The sequence below is a fragment of the Lagenorhynchus albirostris genome, chromosome 7, assembly GCF_949774975.1.
Source record: "Lagenorhynchus albirostris chromosome 7, mLagAlb1.1, whole genome shotgun sequence".
Classification (NCBI taxonomy): domain Eukaryota; kingdom Metazoa; phylum Chordata; class Mammalia; order Artiodactyla; family Delphinidae; genus Lagenorhynchus; species Lagenorhynchus albirostris.
Window position 1 is genome coordinate 97,089,572 of NC_083101.1, and position 21,143 is coordinate 97,110,714.

The window sequence follows — 21,143 nt, forward strand, 5'->3', positions numbered from 1 at the left end:
TCTACAGATTCAATGCAATTCCTATCAAATTATCATTGGCACTTTTTACAGAACTAGAACAAAAAAATCTTAAAATTTGTATGGAGACACAAAAGACCCTCAATAGCCAAAGCAATCTTGAGAAAGAAAGACAGAGCTAGAGGAATCAGGCTCCCTGACTTTGGACTATACTACAAAGCTACAGTAATCAAGACAGTATGGTACTGGCACAAAAACATAAATATAGATCAATGGAACAGGATAGAAAGTCTAGAGATAAACCCACTCACATATGGTCAGTTTATTTTTTATAAAGGAGGCAAGAATATACAAAGGAGAAAAGACAGCCTCTTTAATAAGTGGTGCTGGGAAAACTGGACAGCTACATGTAAAAAAATGAAATTAGAACACTCTCTAACACCATACACAAAAATAAACTCAAAATGGATTGAAGACCTAAATGTAAGGCCAGACACTATAAAACTCTTAAAGAAAAACATAGACAGAACACTCTATGACATAAATCACAGCAAGATCCTTTTTGACCCACCTCCTAGAGAAATGGAAATAAAAACAAAAATAAACAAATGGGACCTAATGAAATGTAAAAGCTTTTGCACAGCAAAGGAAACCATAAACAAGGGGAAAGACAACCCCCAGAATGGGAGAAAATATTTGCAAATGAAGCAACTGACAAAGGATTAATCTCCAAAATTTACCAGCAGCTCATGCAGCTCAATATCAAAAAAACAAACAGCCAATCCAGAAATGGGCAGAAGAGCTAAATAGATACTTCTCCAAAGCAGATATACAGATGGTCAACAAACACATGAAAGGATCTCAACATCACTAATCATTAAAGAAATGCAAATCAAAACTGCAATGAGGTATCACCTCACACCAGTCAGAATGGCCATCATCAGAAAATCTACAGACAATAAATGCTGGAGAGGATCTGGAAAAAGGGAACCCTCTTACACTGCTGGTGGGAATGTTAATTGATACAGCCACTATGGAGAACAGTATGGAGGTTCCTTAAAATACTAAAAATAGAGCTACCATACAACCCAGCAATCTCACTACTGGGCATATACCCTGAAAAACACATAATTCAAAAAGATTCATGTACCACAATGTTAATTGCAGCTCTATTTGCAATGGAATTTACTCAGCCATGAAAAGAAACAAAATTGAGTTATTTGTAGTTAGCTGGATGGACCTAGAATCTGTCATACAGAGTGAAGTAAGTCAGAAAGAGAAAAACAAATACCGTATGCTAACACACATATATGGAGTCTAAGTAAATAAATAAACAAATAGATAAATCGTTCTGAAGAATGTAGGGGCAGGACAGGAATAAATATGCAGACATAGAGAATGGACTTGAGGACTAGGGGAGTGGGAAGAGTAAGCTGGGACGAAGTGAGAGAATGGCATGGACATATATACACTACCAAATGTAAAATAGATAGCTAGTGGGAAACAGCTGCATAGCACAGGGAGATCAACTCGGTGCTCTGTAACCACCTAGTGGGGTGGGATAGGGAAGATGGGAGGGAGATGCAAGAGGGAGGAGATATGGAGATATATGTATATGTGTAGCTGATTCACTTTGTTATAAAGCAAAAACTAACACACCATTGTAAAACAATTATTCTACAATAAAGATGTTGAAAAAATAAAAAAGGTCGGAAAAAACCTAAGCTGCCTCTCCGGCCCTACTCCTGGACACACCGCTACCCACACCCCATATTAGGAAAGAGCTTGCTACGTCTCGGGGAAAGAGCAAGAACTTGTTACTTTTTTTCTCTCCCCACTGCTACAGCAGGGGCCCCAATAAAACTTGCCTGAATTTCTTTTCTGGCCTCTAGTCAATTTCTATTTATTGGGGAAGGCCAAGAACCCTGTCCGGTATGAAAACCACATTATCTTCTCTCGAAATGCTCTTTTGCTCTTCCTGCTATGTTTGATACCTTGGTGGATGGCATCAATGCCCAGCTATTTACCCATCCAGGAACTCGATTGCCACTCTGGGTAGTACTTTACTCCATCCCCTCATTCACAACTAGTCAAGCTTCATTAATGCACATCTAGTCAAGCTTCGTTAATGCAACCTCTATCACATCATTCATATTTCTTCATCCTTTTGTCTATGACTTCAGACTGGAGGGGAAGAAATTTCTCCTCTACTCTCTTAGATTCTCCAGCTGGATGTATGAAATAAACTGACAAGTGAAAGAGTAACAGCAAAAAAGGCATACACATTTATCTGATGATAAAATTTTTATGTGGCATGGAGCAGGGTGTGGCAGTCTTCATAGAAAGAAGAGAATAATTCCAAAGAAATGGCTAATCTTGGAGGCTTTGGTATCATTTGGATGAAGGAGGATACACTTAAAGAGAAGGGACAAGATGAAGAAACGGAACTTTAAGCTTCTAGGGGTGGCAAATTGTAGAAAGGCAAATATATGGGAAGCTAAAAGTGGATAATGACAAGTTAGTGGACTCTCAGTGCCATCTCATCTCTGGTGATAAGATTGCTATTCTCTCCCTGGTATATAAAGGGGAAGGAGGACATCTTCACAAAGGGAATTTGTTATCTTGCTTTCAGGTACATAGTAGGAAGGTAGAGAGCTCGTCCTGTGCTCTTTTTCTCAATTGCTTTCACCTCAAAATAATCATTATGCCAGAGTGACATATTTTTGGGTGACATATTCTGATCTATAAGATCATGTAATCATCATCCCTCACTTGATCTGTAATGATAATAATGTAACTGGTTTCCCAGGGTCTAATGTCTCCATCCACTTTCTGCATCATAACCAGTGTGGTGTATCTGAGCACATAATTATGACCATGTCACTCTGCTAATTAAAACACTTTTACCTACAGGATAAAGTCCAAACTCTGTGGTCTGGCATATAAAGTCCTCCATGATTTGGGTCCTACTTCTCCCTTCTTATTCTATACCACAGTTCTACAATCAATCCCTTTCAAACTTCTTGAAATGTCTCTGAGAACATCATGTTACTTTGCTTCTCCTGACTGGAAAGCCCTGACTCCTTGCCCACGACTGACCTGGTGAGTATTTGCTCATCTTTCAAGATGCAGCTTAAGTATTACCTTCTCTATGAAGTCTTTTCTGTCTGCTATCCAATTAAATAGTCTATTTCCTCTTTGGACTCCAATTCTATTCTGCACATATTTCAACTACAGCACTGTATACATCAGTGTATCTTCCCCACTAGACAGGTGTCCTTTAAGAGCAGGGAAAATATCTTACTTATATTTGTATCTTTACCACATAGCTCAGTGCCTGTTTTATAATATTTAATAAAGTTTCAATAAATAATTCAATGAGTAAGTTAATGAAAAGATGAATATATTTATTGAAACTAAGGATCGAAACTTGGGATCCAGAGCCTTCAGTCAGACAGGTGTGGAGACACTTCTGGAAGTAACATCAGGATGGCTGCCCAAAGAGAACCCCAAGTTCAGTTCAAACATGCATTGATTGGTGATGGCAGTACTGGAAAAACTACATTTGAGGAATGTCATCTCACTGGTGAATTTGAGAAGTATATAGCTACCTTGGGTGTTGAGGACCATCCCATTGTGTTCCATACCAACAGAAGACCTATTAAGTTTAATGCATGGAATACAGCTGGTCAGGAGAAATTTGGTAGACTGAGAGATGGTTATTATATCCAACCTCAGTGTATCATCATAATGTTTGATGTAACACGAAGAGTTACAAGAAAAAAAAAAGTTACAAGAATGTGCCTCATGGGTATAGAGATCTGGTATGAGTATGTGAAACCATCCCCATTGTGTTGTGCGACAACAAAATGGATGTTAAGGACAGAAAAGTTAAAGCAAAATCAATTGTCTTCCACCAAAAGAAGTATCCTCAGCACTATGACATTTCTGCCAAAAGTAATTACAACTTTGAAAAGCCCTTCTTCTGAAACTGATCAAAGACCCTAACTTGGAGTTCATCGCCATGCCTGCTCTTGACCCACCAGAGGTGGTCATGGACCCAGCCTTGGCAGTGCAGTGTGAGCATGATCTAGAGGTTTTTCAGACAACTGCTCTCTTGGATGAAGATGATGACCTGTGAGAAAATGAAGCTGAAGCCCAGCATCAGAAGTCTAGTTTACAGTCAACTGTCCTGTGATGTCAGTGGTGCAGCATGTTTGCCACTTTTTTATATAGCTAAGCAGAACGTGTGCTTAATCTTTGGGTTGCTGAAGGAGATGAATGGGCTTTGGAGTGAATGTGGCAGTTAAACAAAATGCCTTCATTTTTTCAGACCTGCATATTTAGCTGTTTTGGAACACAGCTGTTTCCTTCTTGAGTTTCACATATAAGACTGCTACAGTCACATCACAATATTCAGTGGTGAAATCTTGTTTGTTACTGTCATTTCCATTCTTTTTCATTTAGAAGCAGAATCAAGTTGTATCTGAAATATCTAAAAACAAACAAACAAACAAACTTGGGATTCAGTAGAGGCTGTCATTACTTCACAAAGACAAATGAGATAACTGACCTAAAGACTAGACAGACAAAAATCATGTAAGAGAAATTATCAAAGAAATAACATATGAAAAATTTTGTAGCTGAAAGAAAACACAAGACTTCAAACTGAAATAGACTGTTGCATGCCAAGTAAGATAAGGGAAAAAGAACTATACTCTAAAACATCATTGTAAAACCCCCAAACCTAAAAAGCCATCCTTTTAAAAATGTATAGTTAGTTGCCTACCCAGAATTCACAAATCCCTCTATTTTCCCAAGAGAAACCTGATATTCAAGTTTCTAGATTTCCATTTAGCTCGTGTGATTTAGAGGACACTGGCCTCACCTCCAGCATTAGGAACAGACTCTTATTGGCATACGCCAATCAGAGTAAATCTCCTCCTGAGTGACAGACTCAAGAATGATCATTGAAGCAGCAGGAAAGATTTGTGAGGGGGATCTGAGAATGTTTCTTCTTATTTTACTGGAAAGGTTTCTGGAAGTAACTCTCTGTCTCCACCAGTCATGAATGAGGAAGTAGGTACCCCTAAGTGAAGGTAGCTACCCTCCATTCATGAGGCAACCAGATCAACCAACTCTGAAATCCATCCTATCTTGGATTTTCAGTTATTATTTAGGCCAGTATGAGTTGTGTTTTTTGTTCTATGAGGCTGAAAGCACTGAATAGATATATTCATAGCAATAGAAAAATCAGACTGGGAATTCCCTGGTGGTCCAGGCAGTCCAGTGGTTAAGGCTCTGTGCTTTCACTGCTGAGGGCACAGTTTCAACCCCTGTTTGGGGAAATAAGATCCCACAAGCTGCATGGTGTGGTCAAATTAAAAAAAAAATCAGACTGACTTAGTAAATAATTAATAGATAGAAAAGGTAAGGACTAGGAGGTATTTAAAAGGCATAGGTTTCTTCTACCAATGATAAAAAACATGGATCATCAAACTCCAGGGAAATAAAAATTGCACAGAAAGACGTGGTTTAAATAGAAAAGAAATTTAAAATGGCATAATAAATAAATTTGAGCAACTGTTGAATTAGAAGGAAATATAATTAATTTAAACATTATTCTTTATATGACATAGGAATTCGACTTTGGAACAAAAAGGAAAGAAGCAATATCATTGCTCACTACTTGGCTCTTTACATTATTTATAAAGCTATAAGAATATAAATACTATTTACTGATTTTAGTTTCTAGAATTAACTGAGACAAAGCATAGATATGAACTACGGTTTCAGAATAGAATGTAAATATTCTTAACTTTAGCAATAAATGAATAAGTAAATGACAGCTGGCAACAGCTGGGTTGTGGAAAGGGTTGGTAGTGATAGAGATATGAGGGGCAAGTATACTAGAGGAGCTAGTATCTTTATTTTACTAACTGGCAATCTAGGAGATGCAGCCTGTACATGATGAGTAAGAAAGAGAGGCGCAGTACCCAGCCTCCAAATTGGCAGCCAGTGATCCCTGACACTTGGTACTCATGCCCTTGTATGGTCCTTTCCTATATTTAGTATGACTGATATAAGTGTATGACCAGGAAGATCTTGCAGAAATGATGGTGTGTGATTCCAAAGCTAGTTCTTATGAGACACTGTAGTTTCCATGGGGCTTTCTCTCTTGGATCACTTGCTCCTGGTGTATGCCAGGTAATGAGGACACTGGTATAGTCTTGTGGTTGTCTATGTGATGAGGATCTGAGGCTTCCTGCCCACTGCTAGTACCAACTTGCAATCCATGTGAATGAGCCGTTCTTGGAAGTGGATGCCTTTGGATGGCTACAGCCCTGGTTAGCATCTCATCAGCAACTTCATGAGAGAACCTATATCAGAACCACCTAGCTAATCCTCTCCTAAATTCTGATCCAAAGAAACTGTGTAAGATAAAAAATGTTTGTTGCTGTTTTAAACAGCTAAGTTTTAGAGTGATTATTTAAGCAACAATAGATAACTGACACAGATTTTAGTACTAGAAGTGAAGTGATGTTATAACAAAAACTGAAGTGTGGGAGTGGCTTGGGAACTGGGCAGTGGGTGGAAGCTGAAAAAAAAAAGTGTTAGTGAAAACCTAAAGTGCCTTGAAGTGACTTTTCGTAGAACCTGGATGGCCTTAGAGGAGGCTGCTGGTGAGAGGTTAAATAAAACTAAGAAAAATGTAACTGAATACCAGAGAAAGGGAATCCTTGTTATGGAGACACAGAACGTAGCAATACTGCTGCCTGAAGTAACATGGAAAATAAAAAATGTACCTAATGAACTGGGTGATCTAGTGAAGATCTCCATACAGGTGGGTGGATGGTGCCACCTGGTTTCTTCTTGCAGCTTATATTGAAACACAAGAGGAAAGAGATAAACTGGAGAAATAATTTTTATACAGTAAGAAGCCAGGACTTGATGAAGCCAGCTGTAAAAATTTTTCCAGTCTCTCCGGGTAGGAAACAACACTAAAATTAAGATATGGTTTTTAGTAGAATATAAAATCCTGGGCACTGTCAGGAAAAAGGTGAAGTCAAGGGTGTGGCTATAAAATCTTTTATTAATACCTCAAAAAGATCTAAGAACAATAGAGCTTTCTAAGAAGCTTAAGGGTGCTCTTTCTCAACAGTCTTAGCTGAAGATCAAGATGAAGGGGTTATCATAAAGAAACCCTATGTGTGCATTTCTGTTTAATGGAGTAAATCCCCCCAAAGAAAACTATACTGGAAGAAATATTGCTAGCTTGCACTGAAAGGGACAGAAACATATGAAAAGAAAGAAGCACTGGACCCACAAACTTACAGGCAGGAAGCAAGCAAACACAGGCAACTGTTCATAGAAAAGGTAGGGTGACTCAAAGGATGGCAACAGTAGCCCAGAAGGCAGAGATATGAGAACTATTCCAGGGAAGGAGTAAGACTGAGTCAAGACACTTTCCAATCAAGAGAATTCCAACTGGATTTCAGAATTGATATGGACAAGTGATCACTTTTACTCCACTTTTAAATGGAACTGTCTATAATGGTTTATCCTGTGTCTGTCCCACTACTGTATGTTGAACGTGTGGGGCAGATAACACGTCTCTTTAGTTTACAGGTGTTCAGGTTAACAGGATCTGTACAGTACCTATACTCAAGTAATCACACCTACACTTACACTAATTTAGATGGCAAGGTCCCAGACTTTCAGTAGAAGCTATGAAGGATAAGACTCGTGTGACATCTTGAGAAGAGGTAAGTGTATTTTTTGGGGGGTGGGGGCGGGTTAGATGTGAATCACGGAGGCCAGAGGGAAGAAGATGACCCCATTTCTGTTATCCTTGACCTTGTGTAGTCCCCTCATGCAAGCTCTATAATCCAGAGGCTATTACAGAAATGGTGGTGTGTGACTTTTGAGGCTAGGCCATAAAGCACATGGAAGCTTTCACCTGGCTCTTTCTTGGAACACTTGCTCTGGGGGCAGCCAATGTCTGGTAGTGAAGAACTTAAGTTGCCCTGTGGAGAAGTGCAGATGGCAAGGAACAAAGTCAACACCAACAGTCAGCACCAACTCAACATCCATGTGAGTGAGCCGTTGGGAAGCAAATTCTTCAGCCCCAGTCAAGTTCTCAGATGACTGCAGCTCCAGCTGATGACTTGACTAAAATCTCATGAGCCAGGACCACACACACAGCTAATTTGCTTCCAAATTCCTGACCCACAGAAACTGTGAGGTAATAAGCATTTATTGCTGTTGTAAGTCACTAACTTTTAGTGTAATTTGTTGTACAGCAATAAGCAACTTAGTCAAGAGATTTAAGTACTTTAATAAGAGCAACAAAAGTAACCAATAGAAAGACTAAATACAGTGGAATAATGGTATTGGGAGTAAAGAGTGGGACTAATGATGTGTGTGTAAATGAACAAAACCCTCATCTGTCACGTTATTGACTGATAATGTCTAAAATTAGTAAAGAAATAAGTGAGTAAAGTTATTGTTTAGAAATTTGAAAAATTTTAAAAACTAAAGATAGAAACGATTCAGGCCTCTCACCTTCTGAGATGGCCCTTACTCTGTGGAGTGTGTTTCTCTCTAAATAAAACCACTTCTTACCCTAAAAAAAAAAAAGAAAAAGAAATGATTCGAAGTTGTTGTCTCTGGGGCAGAGAATTGAGTTTTTAGCCAAATTCATGTTATATTTTGATTTTTTTAAAAAGAATATTGTGGAATTTAAAATACATCAAAAATGAAATCTATCAATATAAATATATATGCTAACAAGTATGTCTATGTCAGATATTTTCACAGCTAATTTAAGAGATGCTTTAAACATTTAGCTTTGTTCTAGACATGAGAAAACTGAACAGGAATATGCCTCAGAATTCTTGTAGTCAAATACATCAATATTGTTCTTTAATACTCTTGGGTAAAAATTTTAGAACTGCTGTGTCATACTTTCCACACTGTAAAAGTTTGAATATTTTACAGAAATACTTGTTTAACTAACTAGAAGTCTATCTTCATGTTGTAACTTCAGGAAGTGCAAATGTTTGTTACAAACTCACCTATTAAAATCAAATGACTCAGGGACTTCCCTGGTGGCACAGTGGTTAAGAATCCACCTGCCACATGAAAAATAAATAAGGACTCTGAAAAAGAATAAGAATAATGTCTGAGGACAAACTGTGCCAGTTATTAAGATATAAAGCTACAAGTAATTTTTTTAAACTTACATCTGCTTAGTTTTTTATTGAGTTAAGTATAAAGGCCCAGTTAATCAACTCATTAAATTGGTCAAGGCAGGAAACTTGAACCATGTTAACAGGATTTAAAAAGCAGTTGGTCTTCTGAATAGGCAAAGCAGTCTTGAGGGAAAAAAACGGAGCTGGAGGAATCAGAGTACCTGACTTCAGACTATACTACAAAGCTATAGTAATCAAGACAATATGGTACTGGCACAAAAACAGAAATATAGATCAATGGAACAGGATAGAAAGCCCAAAGATAAACCCACGCACCTATGGTCAACTAATCTACGACAAAGGAGGCAAGGCTATACAATGGAGAAAAGACAGTCCCTTCAATAAGTGATGCTGGGAAAACTGGACAGCTACTTGTAAAAGAATGAAATTAGAACACTCCCTAACACCATACACAAAAATAAACTCAAAATGGATTAGGAAAAAAAAAATGGATTAGAGACCTAAATGTAAGACCAAGCACTATAAAACTCTTAGAGGAAAACATAGGAAGAACACCCTTTAACATAAATCACAGCAAGATCTTTTTTGACCCACCTCCTAAAGTAATGGAAATAAAAACAAAAAAACAAATGGGACCTAATGAAACTTAAAAGCTTTTGCACAGCAAAGGAAACCATAAACAAGATGAAAAGGCAGCCCTCAGAATGGGAGAAAATAATTGCAAATAAATCAGGAGATAAAGGATTAATCTCCAAAATATATAAACAGCTCGTACAGCTCAATATTAAAAAAACAAACACCCCAATCCAAAAATGGTCAGAAGACCTAAATAGATATTTCTCCATAGAAGACATACAGATGGCCATGAAGCACATGAAAAGCTGCTCAACATCACTAATTATTAGAGAAATGCAAATCAAAACTACAATGAGGTTTCACCTCACACCTGTTAGAATGGGCATCATCAGAAAATCTACAAACAACAAATCCTGGAGAGGATGTGGAGAAAAGGGAACACTCTTGCACTGTTGGTGGGAATGTAAATTGAGACAGCCACTATGGAGAACAGTATGGAGGTTCCTTAAAAAACTAAAAATAGAGTTACCATATGACCCAGCAATCCCACTACTGGGCATATACCCAGAGAAAACCATAATTCAGAAAGACACATGCACCCCAATGTTCATTGCAGCACTATTTACAATAGCCAGGTCATGGAAGCAACCTAAATGCCCATCAACAGACGAATGGATAAAGAAGATGTGGTACATATATACAATGGAATATTACTCAGCCATAAAAAGGAACGAAATTGGGTCATTTGTAGAGACATGGATGCATCCAGAGACTGTCATACAGAATGAAGTAAGTCAGAAATAGAAAAACAAATATCGTATATTAACGCATATATGTGGAACCTATAAAACAGTAGAGATGAACTGGTTTGCAGAGCAGAAATTGAGACACAGATGTAGAGAACAAATGTATGGACACTAAGTGGGGAAAGCAGCAAGGGGTGGTGGTGGTGGTGTGATGAACTGGGAGATTGGGATTGACATGTATACACTAAAGTGTATAAAATGGATGACTAATAAAAATAAAAAGACTGTACTGTTTAAAATGCTTCTATGACTTATCTCTGATTCCATGATAAACATCAAATTTCTCAGTCCATCATTCTTACCAAGCTCACTTAATAAAAGCTCAGCTTCACATTTCCCAGAGATATTTTTCTAATTGATTTGTTCAGAATTTTCTCAGTCTGTCTGTCTGTCTGTCTGTCTGTCTGTCTCTCTCTCTCTCTCTCTCTCTCTCTCTCTCACACACACACACACACACACACAAAGAAAATGGAACATGGAGGAAATACTCATGGATTTGGCATCATTTCATCTGAGAAAGGGAAGTCTGAAGTAGTTGTTTTCAATTACGTGAAGAGTACTGGTGGAGAAAATAATGAAAACCAGCTGTGTTTCTTCTCAGCTAAGTCTGAAGCAAGGAGGAAATAGGTCAGAAGAGACTAGAGTGACAAACAATAAGATTTTTAAAGAGGTCCACGCTCTTCTATGAGAATTGCTTAGTGGTCTCTTCATTATCCTATTCGCATATCATCTTCACCAAGAACACAACAAATGAGAGTTTCCTGACAGCTCTGGTTTCTATCTGACACAAGCGGTTGGATGGGATTATTGCAGGGCAGTGAAGGATTGGGAGATTTACAGGTTACTGTGGGGCAACAGGAATTGGTAGGCCTGCTCTCCTGACTGGGAAAGACTCAGCACTTATCCAGTCGCAATGGCCTCCAGATGGAAGGCACACTCAAGACAGAGAGTCTCACGGTTAAGCTTAGGAAGCCGCTCTGGACGCTCTTCCAGTGGACTAGAGAGGATCTCCTGCAGGAATGTGGGTGAGTTGCCTCCATGACCTTTACTGGCTGGGTGGGGAAACTAAAGGGACACTCCCAACAGGAAGTAGGCAATAAAGAGAGCATAGAACCATCATAGAATTAACATGAAGGCAAAATAAATCAACGTTTTGCTATTTGGGATTATTTCACTTTTCCCTGTCAAAATATTGAAAAGGAGAAGACTTTTTTTACATTTAAACTCTTTGAAGGGTTATTTTTATTCTGCTGCTTCTTGGCTTGACTTTCTCTATGTTTCCAAGCCTATAGACCACATGGGTGTTTTGTCCCTTGCTTAGTGCTCCAGAAAAGACTCTCCATGGGCGAGGGGCTTCTGCAACCTCTTTGAGGGTAGTGAGGGCAAGATGGGCTCCCTTATGTTGGTGGAATAGTCCAGGACTATATGACTAAATCGTGTGATTTAAGAGGTGAAAGTGCCTTAGGGAAAATAAACTTTTCTCAGTTGCTGGGGGCATAATTATTTTTCAACTTAATAAATTATAATCTTTATAGCAACAAAGGCTTCTGATGTACCTTAAAATAGAAATGTTTTCATAATAAAGCATATGATGGAAAGGAAAATTAAGGCCAAACGTCAACATGAAAGCAGAGGACTGTCAGGAAACAGAAAGACACAACATGAAGTCCTACATGATTAGCAAAAGTGAGCTAAAATTCAGTTCTATTTCTTGCAGCCAAAATAAGACAGCTGAAATGCAATGCCTCTTGAGGTCATTTACTGACTCGGATTGTGCAAGTGACCAAGAACAGATGGTTTTCTTGGAACTGGGTTTGATTGAAAGGGAGGAAAAACACAAGTTTCCCAAAGACAATCAAGGCTGTCTCTAATATTCTGTCCTTCTTGTCTCCTACCCCCAGGATCCAATCACAGAAATCTACTCTGGCTCCTACACTCCAACCTCTGCCCTGAACCACATCTAAGATGTATGGTAGCAGGAGATCTGGCCCAAGACAACATTATGAAATAGTTTGGGTTTGGGTTTGGGTTTTTTGTTATTATTTGTGCTTCTTTACTCAAACTCTTCCTTTCTCCCTTCTCCGTGTAGCCTTTCTTATTCTTCATTTTTTTTTTCCCAAAGCACAGTCCTAGGAGTGATTCCTTGGTCAATTGGTGTGGAATCATGTCCCAGGAGAATGGGAAAATTGCATGGTGTATCTTTCCTGACACTAACAATGGCTTTCAGCCAAGGAGCTTTGAAGGGAAAAATAAGTGGAAAAAAGAATGCTGAAGTCAGGAGACATGAGTTCCAGTCTTCCACCATTTTCTATTTACTAGCTGTGAACCATTTAGGCAAATCATTTCATTTGCCTGTGACTTATTTCTGAAAATGGCAATAATACATTGCCTAGGGGAAGAATCATTTAGGATCTATTTCTGTAAGAGAGATAGTGAAAGAATAGCCTACAGCCAAGGAGAGTTGAGCAGGCTGGAAGGATAGTGACTGTATGTGTAAAATTTACCTGAGTTGTTTTTTACGCAAACTGACCAGTTCCCCAAGACCATGTTATGACGTAGGAGAGACTTTATTCTCCTATTTGTGGAATCATGATAATATCACAGTGTACCCTTGATCTGCATTAAATACAATTTTTTATTTAAAATATATTTTTACTTTTGATTTTTTGTGTGTGAGTAATTTATTTTATGATGGACTGACGTTTTGGCCCTCAGGAATTCTTGTAAAGTGAAAAAAAGTCTGAGTTAATAAAATTGTGTTTAAATGTAATGAAATTTCTATAAGTACCAAATTTAGCATTTAATGAAGTTAACATGTATTTGTGAACATTCTGTTAAATATTTTTGCATTTTCACTTTCTCAACATATTTTGAAGCCAATAATGTATTCTGTAGGTTTCAAACCTTAACAAGCTTAAAGTCTTTAAGCACTTTTGGCTCTAGCACCCTTTGAGCAGAGCAGCCCTCCAGCTGCCTGGTCTCCTGGCAGCAATGAGTGGGATTTTAAATGCTATCTACCTCAGAGAAGTAGTATCTGCCCTGAGCTGCTCATCTAGGGGATTCTATACACTGTCAGAGGCACAAGTCTCCTTTTCACTAGCCTGACCTTAATGCTGTTGCTTGGAGCCTGACAAAGAAAGAGATGTAGAGTCCAACCAGATGTCATTTAATTTCTTTGAAAATTTTGTCCATAATAAGAAAGAGAAAATAAACAAATAAATAAAAAGCAAGATCCAACCAAGATGTGAAGGAAGTTGCTATAACCTTCAGGCTGGGCACCAATTGACTCAAATCAAATTTGAAAATTTAAGAGATAGTATAAATCAGGATAATGGAATCCTAGTCGAAAGAGATAAACCTGGAATCCTATGTCATAAAAGCCATAAACAGGAGCTCAGCATGTGCTAGTGGCCCAGTCATCTTGTTCCAGTTATCTATTGCAGTGTAACAAATTATCCTAAGATTTAGTGGCTTTAAAAGAAACTTGTTATATTTATATTCCACAGTTTTGTAGGTCAGGTGTTCAGATGGTTTCCCCGGGGATGGTTCGATTCAGAAGCACAATATCCGGGGCCCCAACTGGAATGACAAGGATGGTTGTGGACCGGGACAGCTGGAGCTGGCCAGACAGCTCTCTCTATCCACATATGGCATCTGCATGTGGCTAGTTTGGGCTTTCTTGTAGCATTGTGGACTCAAGTTTGTTAAACTTTTTACATAGCAGCTAGCTTCCTTCAGAATGAGCATTCTTTTTTTTTTTTTAATTTTTCTCGTGCTGAGAAATTTTCTTTTTGGTTGCACCAGTCTTAGTTGTAGCAGGGGGGCTCCTTAGTTGTGACATGTGAACTCTTCATTACAGCATGCTTGTGGGATCTAGTTTCCTGACCAGGGATCGAACCCGGGCCCCCTGCATTGGGAGCATGGAGTCCTAGCTACTGGACCACTGGGGAAGTCCCCAGACTGAACATTCTGAAGGAATGTTCAGAGGGGAGGAACAAGACTTCCTTTCCATTACATTCTGTTGGTTACAAGCAAGGCACAGATTCTGAGGGGAGGGACTACACAAGGCTGTGGATTCCAGCAGGCATGGTTCATGGAGGGAGCCATCTTTGAAGACTGCCCACCACACCCAGTTTCTTATCCTGACTGAAAGTCTATGGTTGGTAAATATCTCAGGTTCCGATGATGGCAACTCCAATTTACCTGGAATAGGAAAACTCTTGGGAAGGCTTAGAACTGAGTATACAGAGATAAAAAAATCAAATATTAAATAATAATTTGGGGCTAAATTTAGAAATCATTTATATATATGGACAATTTGTTATATGTGTGTATATGACAGAATAGCTTTGTGATTCCAATTTGAAAAGTGTAATTAAATAATTTATTTTGGGCTTGAGTTTTGGGGCAAAAGAGAGACAAGAACAAGTTTGTAAACAATATTGCAATGTTTAAGGGAATTTGGAATTCACTACATTTAAAAAATTAACTTATTTAGATTTAGGAGAGTAGCTAGATAAAAGAGATTTTACTTTTTAGGTTAGGCATTCCAAGTGCTTTAAAAGAAATCAAGTATATTACACTTGCAGAAGTGATTTAAAATGTTTGTAAAAATGTAATTAAGTTGTAAATAGGGTTGCTTATTTAGGATATTTTGTTCAGTACAAACTGATTAAATGGTAATCAAAAGCTTCCTTAAAATGATTGTTAAATTCACTGTATTTATAGATAGAATAATGAAAATGAGCTTAAAGCTTACGTTCAACTAGACTTAAAGAGAACTAGGATTTTTACATTAATAAATTAAAACTTAATTTTTAAAAAATAGACACAGTCTTTGATGTGCAGAAAACCATCCATGCACAGGAGACACACAAATTGATATTTTTGGTTCCATCCTATTCTTTCCCACCCTACTGAAAGCAGCATTCTCTGCCTTACTCTGTCAGAATTATTAACTCTAGTGCTAAATCCCTGTTAGTCTATTAAAAGTATCAACCTCTTATTTAACACTCTTTGAGTAAGGAAGCAGCCTTAGAGGTGATCAGAAAATGTATCTGAGGGACAGCACATTCCCCCACAGATCCAGTTTGGGGTGCCTGAGCTTATAAGATTGGGCAAAGGGTGCTCTTTTAAAAAAATAATATAAACTCCAAATATAAAATAAGTGATGGAATTAAACATATTCAGATGAAAAAAATCATAATAAATTACAAATTTACAAACTATTACAAAATCCAAAGAGATAACATAATTTTATCAACCAACTGCCTGATCCATTCTATAATATTGTTTTTCTACCTTTTTAAACTGTTGTGGCTACATACTTTGATTGCCTATTCATACAGTGGTTTTGTAATAGAAAAATAAATAGAATAGAAAAGGTTATACATTTTTTCCCTCTAGTATAAATGAACAGTTCTTCATTATTATTACAAAAATTTCATTCAGCTTCACAATTTTTGTTGATAATGTGATGTGAATTTTTTAAACTTTTGTTAAACTTGAGTCATCCTCTAACAGTTTTCTTTTATATGTGGGCTTTAAGATTTGGAGCACATTTCCATAGGCTAGCATCTGGATCCATACATTTTAAAGTTTTTCCTACTCTATCTATGACCTCCTAAGTTAGATCACAGATATGTTCATGTCTCAGTACAATTGCTAACCTTCACTTTTATGTACAAATGCTGAATGGTTGGCACAGCAGGTAGTAGGGGTTTTCTTAGAAGCCATGTTTATGCCATAATAGATAGCAGTAGCAAGATTATATTAGAATGAACCTTGAAATATAGCCCATTAAACCAAAATTAAATGTATTGCTAAATCAGCTTCCACTCAAGAAGACCTCAATAATGGTGCTGTCTCTCCAACACTACCATGTGACAGAGACATCCAAGTCATAAAAGAAAGTGGTCCTAACCAGTTGTGGAATAAATATTATTTTATATAGGATAAATATTATTTTATAAGGATAAATAAATATCCTACTTTTGAAATTTTACAAAAATGTATAACCATGTGATCATATAGCATATGTATAGTTGTGTTGAAATTTAAAAAAATAATTTAAGTTTGATTATATATGCAAAATATGCTAATCGTAAATCATTTGAAAATTACTTAAAGGTATAAGGAAAAAAAATAGAAGCTGCCCATCATTCTCTGACCAAGATGTAATTGCTCTGAATGTTTTTGAATGTTCCTTGTGAAATTTTAAAAAACATAGTTGCAGTCAAAGCTGCAACATTTTGATAAGGCCAAGCTGAAATAATTGCTTTGGCCACTTGGACCATTCCCCCCCCCAACCCCCTACTAGGATTGTATACACTGTATAAAAATGGCTTCACAAAAATGTAAAAGAACAATATAAACAATTCACCAAGTAACATATGCAAAATCTTCTGTTCTGCACCTGCCTGACAACAACCCACTCCTCATCCTACACTTGAACTTCATTTTAACCACCCAGAGTGATTTTTTTCTCTTTTAGCTTTTTATTTTGATATTATACATATATATATATATATATATATATATTTTTTTTTTTTTTTTTTGTGGCTGCATCACATGGCATCCAGGACCTTAGTTCCCCAGCCAGGGATCAAACCCGTGCCCCCTGCAGCAGAAGCGCGGAGTCCTAACCACTGGACTGCCAGGGAAGTCCTTGGTATAATTTTAGACTTGCAGAAAAGTTGCAAAAATAGTACAGGGAGTTTCCAAATACTCTTCACCCAGTTTTTCCTAATGTTAACATCTCTAACCATAGTACTATTGTCAAAATCAGGAAATTAACATTGATATGATGCTATTAACTAATCTACAAATTTTATTTGCATTTCACTAGTTTTCCCACCAATGTTCTTTTCCTGTTCTGGGAATCAACCCAGGATTCCACATTATATCTAATTGCCATATCTCCGTCACCTCCTTTATGACAATTCCTTAGTCTTTCTTTGTCTTTTATGACTTTGGTACTTGCAGGGTACTGCCCAGGTTTTTTGTAGAACATACTTCAGTTTGGATTAGTCTGATGTGTTCTCCTGATTTGATTGAGTTTATGCATATTTGGCAAGAATACTACTACAGAAGTGATGGGCTTTTCTCAGTGCATCACCTTAGGAGATACATAATGTCTATATGTTTTGTTACTGGTGATGATAACTGATCACTCAGTTATGTTGGCCTCTGCCAGTTTTCTGTTCTGTAAAGTTACTGTTTTTCCCCTTGTAATTAATATCTATTTTGTGGGTTGATGCTTTGAGGCTTTGTGAACATACTGTTTTTCATCATACTTTCACTAATTTTAGCATTCATTGATGATTCTTGTCTGCACTAAAGGACTTTTAAAAACTAGAGTACAGAATTTGGGACCCAAGACAATAAAGCAAGATTACGACGTATCCATCCTTGAATTTTTAATTTTTATTAATCTTTCAGTTTGTGGAATGTCTTTTAAATATTTTTTTCAAGGAAAGTAATACGAAAATGTTTCTTAAGCCCTGTTACAACGAATATTTATTTTTGTTGCCCTCACTCATGTGGTCTAACCCAACTGAGCTACAGTCTTCACATTAAAAACTTGATGGGTGTTGCTCCATTATTTGTTACTGTCAAACTTTCATTTTTTAATAGAAGTAGCTGCCCTTTTTATTTTCCTGAATTCCTGGAGAGTAATTTTTTCCTTGTAATTTGAAAGTCCAGTCAAGAATAGGTATAGTGATGTCTTTTAGCGATTTTTGTTTGGAAGATGGCACTTTTAGTCTGCATATTCACTTATATATGCATACATTCAGATATTTCCGATTTAGAAGAAGTTTACTTTGCTAAGTCTCTCATCGGTGCTTTCATTCTTGGTGTCCTGATTTCTCCCTGAGGATCATGCATATTTCTGAGGTAGGATCTTGCTTCTTTAATTGTCTATACTTATTGTCACCTTCACTGTTTTATCTATTTGACCTTTCCTTTACATTGTAAAAAGACCTCTCAAATTTCTCATCTATATCAATCATTCAGTTTTCTGTAGTGTTATTTTATTCCTTATCCCCTTCAAGTGGTATTTATTCTGTTGAATTTCTAATTTGAAAGGAAATCTTCACTTGATACAGCTCCCTTTTTATCTCATCTTCTTGCCTTTTCATATCAGACTGTTCTTTATTATTTTGTCTTCCTATTTAATACAGATTATAGCTTCTCACATATTACTGAGAGTAGTAAATGATTTTCTAAAAGTTTCTTCTTTTAGAAGTTTCTATAACTTCAGGATGATGTTTGCATTCCTCAATCTTGAAGTTTGGTTTTGGTTTATTTTTTTTTAATTTTAAACAAAGTCCATATTTTTTTGTTTCCTATATACTCACCCTTGAATGAGGAAAACCCCATCAGACCTGTATTTTTACAGCAGGCAGAGTGTGTGCTTTTCCCTGGCCCCCCTGTCTAGCTTAGTGCAGTTGTAGGTCCTGCTTCTTACAGAGGGGTGGCAATTAGAGCCTTTAAGCCTAAAACCTAACAAATGTTCCTCTACTGTGGCTGCTTTGGACTAAAGTGGAATAATTTCCTGTGACTTCCTGGCTCTCTGATAATTCAAACAGATGGCATGTATTCAAAAATCTACTGCTTTCAGATTGCACCATTTCTGTCTTGTTCACTGGTTATATTGATTTAATTGTGAGGACTGCAGATGGTCCTTATCTTTCATATGATAAAACTTTTTACAACCTTTGTTTTTGAACATTATTCCCTAATTCCTTCGAGTACTCAAAATTTTTGATTATGTGATGGTTGATATATACCATACTACTCAGAATGCACTACCTTATGTTATAATAACAGGGTTGGGATTCATAATTCTATTATAGAGGTGTGCTAATTTTGGTGAGCACTAATACAAACTACACATGGGATACACATATGAATACAAACTACACATATGATATACCGTTGACCCTTGAACAACATGGGGGTTAGGGGTGTCAACCCTCCCCACAGCCAAAAATCCACATGCAATTTACAGTTGGTCCTCTGTATCCACATGTTCTCCACATCTGCATATTCCATCAACCATGGATCATATAGCATTGTAGTAATCATTATTGAAAAAAATCCTCCTATTAGTGAACCCACATAGTTCAAACTTATGTTGTACAAGGGTCTACTGTGCATGTTTATATATACATATATATATTTATATACACACATATAAATATTTTATATATATACAAAATGTACATATGAAACAGATGTATATTATGAAGTATAATTAGAAATTACTACCCAAAATAATATCTACATATTACCAATAACATTAAATTTACCTGTGTATTTATCCCTAATCCCTTCCTCCCCGACATAACTTTATAGAATTTTGTATTTATAATTTCCTCTCTTTTAAAAAACATGGTTAACATCACATATAAATATGTTTCTAGTTATTTAGTTTTGCCTTTTATACACCATATTCAGACTTTTATACATACACCGACATACACAATTTTTGAGCTGTTGCTTACTGGTCCTATCTTCCCGCCAACAAGTTATATTTTAGTACTATCATCATCTTTGTATGTTTAACAGTGTTTGTGGAATTATTTGAATATCTTAGTTCATCCTTAGTTCATAAATGAAGTAGAAAATGGGAAAAATAAAAGTGTTGATGCTAGTAATAGGAAATTTATAAACTTCATATAAGAATAGAGATAATGAGGAATATCAAAATTTGTTATTTTAGCCTTGATGAGATGTTCATTGGGTTTAATCCATATCACTATAGGTTCACTTGTAAAGAAAATGAAAAAAGAATAAGTGAATTCTAGGGGCTTTCCTGGTGGCACAGTGGTTGAGAATCTGCCTGCTAATGCAGGGGACACGGGTTTGAGCCCTGGTCTGGGAAGATCCCACACGCCGTGGAGCCACTGGGCCTGTGAGCCACAACTACTGAGCCTGCGCGTCTGGAGCCTGTGCTCTGCAATAAGAGAGGCCACGATAGTGAGAGGCCTGCGCACCGTGATGAAGAGTGGCCCCTGCTTGCCACAACTGGAGAAAGCCCTCGCACAGAAATGAAGACCCAACACAGCAAAAATAAATGAATTAATTAATAAACTCCTACCCCCAACATCTTCTTTAAAAAAAAAAAAAGAATAAATGAATTCTAGAAGTACATTTGAAAGATGGAGTATAATTAAATAATATAATATATTAATTGACTTTTCTATCTATTTATAAACATGAATTATGCTCAGAGTTAAAGGACTATGAATTCATTCTTTCCAACATCCAGTTAACCAGGGCTCTTTCACTTCCCTCACTTCCCTAGTTGGATTCTTAGAACTACAAGCTTCATATGGATATAGGAAGGGGGACACCAATGTGGAGGCAGAGTAGCTGAGTAAACTGGGTGGGACTCAAACTTAGCTGCCCAGTCTTCTGGATGGTAGAGACTTTGTTTTCCTGACCTAGGGAAAGTGTAATGGAGGGATGGGGCATGAGTTGGTCTTTTTTTCCTATTTTTGTATAAGCAATCTCAAAGTCTTAATGGTGGCAGAACAATGAGTTTTAGCTCCATATTCAGTTTTCAATTATTCAAACAGCC

At 37.1% G+C, this 21,143-nt stretch overlaps 1 pseudogene; it reads left to right on the forward strand.

The window, feature by feature from the left end:
• Positions 1-3,411: 3,411 nt before the first annotated feature.
• On the forward strand, positions 3,412-4,099 carry LOC132523007 (GTP-binding nuclear protein Ran-like; annotated as a pseudogene).
• The last annotated feature ends 17,044 nt before the right edge of the window (positions 4,100-21,143 follow it).